Consider the following 9,105-nt stretch of genomic DNA (forward strand, 5'->3'; position numbering starts at 1 on the left):
GGATGGGATGAGCGTTTGGAAAGATGGGGTGAGGTGGGAGATTGAAGGAATATCAGATGAGGTTGGAGGAATGGAGTGAAGAAAAAAAAGATGTATGGGGATTTCGATGAACGGTCATCATGCCATTTTACATATGGGATGAGTTGGGTTGTAGGGAAGTCATGAGCATATGGAAAGGTGGAATGAGGTTGGGATGTAGGGATAGGATGAGCATGTGGAAAGATGGGATGAGCATGTAGAAGCAATGGGGTGAGGTTGGGATGTAGGGATAGGATGAACATGTGGAAAGATGGGATGAGCATGTCGAAGCAATAGGATGAGGTTGGGATGTAGGGATAGTATGAGCATGTGGAAAGATGGGATGAGCATGTAGAAGCAATGGGGTGAGGTTGGGATGTAGGGATAGGATGAGCATGTGGAAAGATGGGATGACCATGTAGAAGCAATAGGATGAGGTTGGGATGTCGGGATAGGATGAGCATGTGGAAAGATGGGGTGAGGTGGGCGATTGAAGGAATATCAGATGAGGTTGGAGGAATGGAGTGAAGAAAAAAAAGATGTATGGGGATTTCGATGAACGGTCATCATGCCATTTTACATATGGGATGAGTTGGGTTGTAGGGAAGTCATGAGCATATGGAAAGGTGGAATGAGGTTGGGATGTAGGGATAGGATGAGCATGTGGAAAGATGGGATGAGCATGTAGAAGCAATAGGATGAGGTTGGGATGTAGGGATAGGATGAGCATGTGGAAAGATGGGATGAGCATGTAGAAGCAATGGGGTGAGGTTGGGATGTAGGGATAGGATGAGCATGTGGAAAGATGGGATGAGCATGTCGAAGCAATAGGATGAGGTTGGGATGTAGGGATAGGATGAGCATGTGGAAAGATGGGATGAGCATGTAGAAGCAATGGGGTGAGGTTGGGATGTAGGGATAGGATGAGCATGTGGAAAGATGGGATGAGCATGTAGAAGCAATGGGTTGAGGTTGGGATGTAGGGATAGGATGAGCATGTGGAAAGATGGGATGACCATGTAGAAGCAATAGGATGAGGTTGGGATGTCGGGATAGGATGAGCATGTGGAAAGATGGGGTGAGGTGGGCGATTGAAGGAATATCAGATGAGGTTGGAGGAATGGAGTGAAGAAAAAAAAGATGTATGGGGATTTCGATGAACGGTCATCATGCCATTTTACATATGGGATGAGTTGGGTTGTAGGGAAGTGATGAGCATATGGAAAGGTGGAATGAGGTTGGGATGTAGGGATAGGATGAGCATGCGGAAAGATGGGATGAGCATGGAGAAGCAATGGGGTGAGGCTGGTTTGTAAGGATGGGATGAGCGTTTGGAAAGATGGGGTGAGGTGGGCGATTGAAGGAATATCAGATGAGGTTGGAGGAATGGAGTGAAGATGTATGGGGATTTCGATGAACGGTCAATCATGCCATTTTACATATGGGAAGTGATGAGCATATGGAAAGGTGGGATGAGGTTGGGATGTAGGGATAGGATGAGCATGTGGAAAGATGGGATGAGCATGTAGAAACAATAGGATGAGGTTGGGATGTAGGGATAGGATGAGCATGTGGAAAGATGGGATGAGCATGTAGAAGCAATAGGATGAGGTTGGGATGTAGGGATAGGATGAGCATGTGGAAAGATGGGATGAGCATGTAGAAGCAATAGGATGAGGTTGGGATGTAGTGATAGGATGAGCATGTGGAAAGATGGGATGAGCATGTAGAAGCAATGAAGGTGAGGTTGGGATGGAGGGATAGGATGAGCATGTGGAAAGATGGGATGAGCATGTAGAAGCAATGGGGTGAGGTTGGGATGTAGGGATAGGATGAGCATGTGGAAAGATGGGATGAGCATGTGGAAAGATGGGTTGAGGTTGGGATGTAGGGATAGGATGAGCATGTGGAAAGATGGGATGAGCATGTAGAAGCAATAGGATGAGGTTGGGATGTAGGGATAGGATGAGCATGTGGAAAGATGGGATGAGCATGTGGAAAGATGGGTTGAGGTTGGGATGTAGGGATAGGATGAGCATGTGGAAAGATGGGATGAGCATGTAGAAGCATTGGGGTGAGGCTGGTTTGTAAGGATGGGATGAGCGTTTGGAAAGATGGGGTGAAGTGGGCGATTGAAGGAATATCAGATGAGGTTGGAGGAATGGAGTGAAGATGTATGGGGATTTCGATGAACGGTCATCATGCCATTTTACATATGGGAAGTGATGAGCATATGGAAAGGTGGGATGAGGTTGGGATGTAGGGATAGGATGAGCATGTGGAAAGATGGGATGAGCATGTAGAAACAATAGGATGAGGTTGGGATGTAGGGATAGGATGAGCATGTGGAAAGATGGGATGAGCATGTGGAAAGATGGGTTGAGGTTGGGATGTAGGGATAGGATGAGCATGTGGAAAGATGGGATGAGCATGTAGAAACAATAGGATGAGGTTGGGATGTAGGGATAGGATGAGCATGTGGAAAGATGGGATGAGCATGTAGAAGCAATGGGGTGAGGTTGGGATGTAGGGATAGGATGAGCATGTGGAAAGATGGGATGAGCATGTGGAAAGATGGGTTGAGGTTGGGATGTAGGGATAGGATGAGCATGTGGAAAGATGGGATGAGCATGTAGAAACAATAGGATGAGGTTGGGATGTAGGGATAGGATGAGCATGTGGAAAGATGGGATGAGCATGTGGAAAGATGGGTTGAGGTTGGGATGTAGGGATAGGATGAGCATGTGGAAAGATGGGATGAGCATGTAGAAACAATAGGATGAGGTTGGGATGTAGGGATAGGATGAGCATGTGGAAAGATGGGATGAGCATGTAGAAGCAATGGGGTGAGGTTGGGATGTAGGGATAGGATGAGCATGTGGAAAGATGGGTTGAAGTGGGCGATTTAAGGAAAGAGATGAAGTGGGATTAGTCTAAGCCATTTAGCCCAAATATGGGGCCAGATAGGAAAAAACTGCAACACTACATATCAGTGCGAAATTGTATGCAGTAATATATACCAGATAACATATCAAAAGTCTAAAGCTCTAAAAATATGGGGTGTCTGTCAAAATCACTGGTACATGGACCCCCCTTTTCATCCTTTTGCGGTACGATTTGTTCACATTTTGCGATACATTCCGAGCACATGGTATATATAATTATACTTTTAATATCAGGAATTACAGCATGTTACAGCCCCAGTACGGCCCGTACGGAACAAAAAAATAAGCACGTAAACAAAATTCCCAATAGCTAAATACTGATCACTGATATGCAAATACATGAATCACTTGTCATGACTGTTTCAGAATTATGGCACATTTTGTTGATTAAAATCACAAACTCATAATAAAATCACATATAGAGAAACTAATAATACTGACTCATAAAATACTGTCGGAAGTCAAGGATTCGCTTAAAAGTAAAAAAATGTCCACAATTAACTAATTCAGCTGCATGTAACAGTCTATAACAACAGTCCACTACCTAATCATCATTTTCCTCGTCATCGTCGTCGCTGAAACTGTCCAGGACGGAGTTGGTGCAGCCAGATCCACGGCACTGACCACAAGCAGGAGAACACTCCAAGTTGTTCTTGCGGCATGTACACCGTGCGGAACCACAATCGGTCGAACAGTTGCACCGGATAACATTCAACAAATCCTGAGGTGCTGGAGGGAGGTCGGTCATAACAGGAACAAGATTGCCGTCGCTCATTCTCCAGCCCAAATCCACTGGTTGTAGGCTGTTGTTTCCTTTCCACTGCTGTATTTGCAGATACACCCGTCTGCTGTGATATCTCGCTGCAGCAGATGTGGGCGGTAAGGTCTGTGGGAGTATCTTCGAAGTCTTGACTGCGACCTGTTCACAAAACCGCTTGTACCTGAGGGAATCCAAACTTTCATCAGGTTTACCCTTGTAGAGACACACGAGTGCTATCTCTCCTGCAGCCTCGACCACATCTGGTGATGCATCCTCAGCCAAGAACTGTTGGGATTGAGTTTGGAAGAGTGTGCTCATCATGAATTTCTTCAGTGACGCTCCTTTGCCAAGGCCGTACAGTCGAGACGTCGTGTCACATCCCAATACTGCGTGTATGAATAGGATGCTTTCACACACAGCTGCACCTAGCTGACGTTTCATGGACTTCACATTCCAGATGTGGTTTGGTTTTGTAGTGGATTTTGCCTGACTATACATAAACAAGTCGTGTGCTTCTAGGTTTGCGTAGAAGCAGAGTAGGACGATCAGATCTGTGTCTTCTCCTATAAGGGCTGTGTTCCTCATGTTCGCCGAACTGACTGCGGTCTGGACGATTAGCAGGTCAGCATCTTCCTGGGAATGATGGGTCTGGCATCCAGAAAGCCGGAGGTATCTGCTCAACATGTTGATGAAGTTCTGTTTGTTGTTGAGGTTTCCCAGGAAGATGTCTTTCTTCATGGTCAACTTCATGTCATCAGTGAAAGTCACTTCTGGTCCACCTCTACCTGCTGCTCGCCTCTGGTGGGTCATGTGCTTGGTTGATTGACCAAGATATCCATCAAATATTACGATGGCCTTTCCGTACTTTCTTGTAACATAGTCACAGTGGAGCATGCAGATCTCTCGATATGTTGGTGAACCACGTGGCCATGGTATACGGTGCAGCAGACTTCCACCATCCAAGACATACTGGATTTCGCTGATTGACTCTATGGTACCTGGTTCAAGTTTAGACCAGATAGCATCTCCGAGTACGGACTTCTGGGCTTCACGTAGCATCAGCTTTTCATCAAACAGCGCAGGTGGATGAGGGCATAACTCAAAGCGAAACATCTCTTCCTTATCTTCAGCAGATTTTGAGATGATGATGAGACGCTGGAATAGCAGTTCTGGGTCTATCTGTACCTGGTCTTTACCAACTCGCACAGATGATCTGGCCTTCAGAAATGTGGTGGCTTGGTCTTTGCGCTTGAACGTGTAGTGGACAACTGACTGATTTGTCATGGAGTGCATGATCTTGTCTCCAATGAGCTTGGCATTGTCGACATCAACCTTACTGCCAGCGTTGACACCAGTCATTATGTTCCTGAGGGATGGATGACACTTGAAAGGATTTCTGTCAACTAGAGCGACCTGTAGTGTACTTGTATCTTGCATGTCGCGATGCTGCCTGGTTTTGCCCATCTCTTTGTTCTGTTCACCTGTGCTGTACTTCACTCCAGTGAGCTCTTGCATCGATCTGTTCGTCTCCGAACAAGCCGGCATGGACAAAAGCCACGTTAACCGTTGTTGCTCTGTCATTCCTCTTCCTCTTGTTAACCCCCCGCTGGTCTTCATACTTCTCATGAGTACTTGCTCAATCATCAGGTCTGAGGAAATTCCAGCCCAAGCTCTACTACTTCTTCGGGCGACGTGGAAGCCCTGAGTAAACTTACGGTGCACATCTGGATAGTCCTGTTCTAAGCTGTGCATTATTTGCAGGTAAATCCTGGCAGACTTAGCATAGAGTGAATGACCTGAGGCTGCTACATATGGTAACATATCAGATACAGCTTCGAGGTGCAGGGACCAGTTTCCCATACGCTCGGCTTTGATGAATTTTCTTAAGATCTTCACCATATCCATATACTGTAACCACAGTTTCGCTGTTCGGTCTTTGGTCAATGATTCTGTCTGTGTTTGAAAGACTTTGCTGATCTTGTCAAGGATTGGATCACTTGCTACATCGTTGGAAGATCGTGTGCCTTTCATCAACGCATCATACAGGGTCCTTGCTTTACTCACATCTGGATGAATCACATCATCATCGGCCAAGCCACTCATTGCATCTTCATCCCGAACTGGCAAGTCTTCTGCAGTTCTGTATTGTGTTCCTCCAAGAGGATCAGACAGGAGGAGTGCATTCAGGACAGCATCCAGGAGGATGTGTGCCCGTACAGCCCTGGAAATTGCTTTTCCTGTTAGGATGTGATCCACTGCATTTGGTGCGTATATGAGTTCTAGCAGCTCCTTCAACCCAGAACCACCCATGAGGTGCCCTATGCTGCCAAGGAAGCTCATTTCCATATGAAAGGCACCTAGCCTTACCACAATACGTCGCATGGGGCTTCCATCTGGCTCCGAGAGAATGATCGACAATGCCTTCCACCATAGTGGCTGATCAAAGGTGATGATGGTAGGTACATCATGTTGTTTAGCATGTTGCGCAATGTAGTTGAGTGGAGTAGATGCATGTAGTGTCGCTCGAGCTCAAATCAATCATTGGGAGAAACAGGACAGACGATTTTGAATGCTGGACACCACGATGTAAGAGTTGCATCATCCCGGACCATGCAGGTCTTGGTATCTTGAACAGCAGTGACGTCTTCCACAGTACATCAAGGTTGACCTGGAACAGTCTGTATTGGGTCACTGCGCTGGTCACTAACAACATTAATAGTCCGACTTCCCTTTTCACGAAGTGTCACTACTGGATTATCGTTGTTGGTGGATTCATTGCAGAACACACACGAATTGGCCGCCATTCTTCAGGGTTGGATTACCTGCAAATATAGAAAAGTTGAATATACTATTACTGTATGTTATTGCCAATAGACCTAAACATACTAAATACATGTCATTGATGGGATTAAAAACTAAGATATATATGGTTCACAAACAAATAATGATGTACCGTCGCTTGCTGTGGAGTGAGCAGTCTTTGTAAAACGGGGTGTGGTTAAATAAGACACTAAAACAGTAAAAACTTCACTTATATATACAATATTGTACAGTATGATATCCTTTATTTATTATATCGTGCTAGTGATTAGGTCCAGTGTATAAAATAAGCAATAGAAGTTCAGAGAGCGACAATAATCATAGCATGCGGCATATGTACGTCTTTTAACATGGGGCTAAATGGAGAAAACTTGATTGCATTATTTGAGAGTCACCCCATATTTTTAGACCTTTATACTTTTAGTATGTTATAAAGGTACCTTGAGGGTAATCAATACTAATGAGATCGGTAGTGTTGCAGTTTTTTCCCCGTCAAATGCTAAATGGCTTGGACTAGATTGGATGTATGGGGAATGGATGAACGGTCATCATGCCATTTTACACAATATGTCCCCCTCTCGGTTCGAGGTTCAGTTTAGGTTGGTGGTGAGATGGGGTGGGGCAACGGGGGTTAAGGGGGCGCACTTGGCTGTACATCCCTGATCATTGCGAGCAGGACAAATACCACATGGAAATCCTCGATTCTCAGTGAGGTTGTTGTGTAGTTTCCATTTGTCAGTTTTCCTTCTCTTGTTTCTTGTCCCGATCGCCTCACTAAACGAATTCCAGTTTTGCCACCACGCCCACCCCCAACGACTAAAAAACCAAACTCGAAAACAACTCCAACCTTCTCTCACCTCCAAGGGCGGATCCCAGTCGGCAAGGAGCAGGTGTTCATCGACACCGAATCATAATCTGAGAATAAAGTGAACATTTGCAGTTTAACAACAAACATGGTTGAAAAGTAATGGATGAAATGAACAGGAGGTGGCCGGAAGTACCTTCACCACTAAAGGAAGGAAGGAGAAGCTCATATACAACTGCGATCCCATGGATGAAATCCTTTCTGCTGCGCTCCGTGAGTAAAGAGGCGTTTTCGGCCTTTTGGCTGGGAGACCGATCGACCTGGCAGGAGTAATGCCCTGCTGGTGGATTAAGGGGTCTTACTCCTATTAAGAGGAGTGGTCCCAACTGTATGACCATGCATTGTGGCCCTTCGGGGGCATGATGCATGCGTTTGAATGACCATGTGCTTCCCCCTTGGGGTTGAGGCGCATGTGTATTGTTTTGGGGACAGCCTTGTTGACGCTGTGCCTTGACCATGGGGTCAAGGTGCACGTCCGAGGCTGTTCAAATGTTTGGACTTTTTACCTTTTTTCATTGTAAAAAAGGCAGGCCTTCGGTCAGGCCCTAAACGATCGGCCTTTTGGCTGGGAGACCGATCGACCTGGCAGGAGTAATGCCCTGCTTGTGGATTAAGGGGTCTTACTCCTATTAAGAGGAGTGGTCCCAACTGTATGACCATGCAATGTGGCCCTTCGGGGGCATGATGCATGCGTTTGAATGACCATGTGCTTCCCCTTCGGGGTTGAGGCGCATGTGTATTGTTATGGGGACAGCCTTGTTGACGTTGTGCCTTGGCCATGGGGTCAAGGTGCACGTCCGTGGCTGTTCAAATGTTTGGACTTTTTACCTTTTTTCACACGTAAAAAAGGCAGGCCCTGACTGCGGCCCTAAACCAGTTAGTTCCCATAATGCAGTGCGTGGGCGCCATATTGGTTGGAAAAACAAAGATGGACGTGCTTGATTGCAGCCCGACTGATGCCACCTTTGCCAGGGGAAGTTAATATAAACAACATGGCGGCGCGCACGGCATTATGGGATAACTTCCGCAGGACGCGACATGCGTTATTCTTTTGAATTAGTTGGTGGACGTTAAAATATGAAGAGTAGGTGAGCTATCGCCAGCATCATGAACAAATTTCAGGTCCAACCTCCGGGGGGACACTGCATCAGCAGCACAGCGGAGCGTCCAGAATGAGAAAATGAAGTGTGCGCTCTCCACTAAAGAAGAAGATTCCTATTATTTATGCAACTGCAACGACCTCTGGGGACGTTGTCATAGCGACGTTGAACCACGTGATCACGTCTCGCTGACAACCAGTTCAACGAGCCTGAATACGCAGGTACGTACTTTGTAGATAACAGAGGGATTAAAATAACTAAAATTATACATGAGGTTATCAATGATGTCATTAAAACATCATATTTCTCATTTACCGGCGCCCCTATAACACGCCATATGTATATAGGGTTACAATGATTCATGGAGTTGGATGTCATCACTCATGTAGGTTTTCTACACACACCGAAAGTCCACCTCAGTAAACAAATCATTCCTTTACCTTCTCCCCAGGTGATGAACCAGTGAAAAAATAATTACATCAAATCGATGCACCTTCACTCGATTAGCGGCAGCGAGCGCTCCTGGCACCAGATGAGGATATTTCTGACACAGAGTTTAAACGGGTTGATTTGGATTCAATACAACGGGGCGTGGCC

This window comes from Myxine glutinosa, chromosome 14 (assembly GCF_964187855.1).
Source record: "Myxine glutinosa chromosome 14, kmMyxGlut1.1, whole genome shotgun sequence".
NCBI classification, from domain to species: domain Eukaryota; kingdom Metazoa; phylum Chordata; class Myxini; order Myxiniformes; family Myxinidae; genus Myxine; species Myxine glutinosa.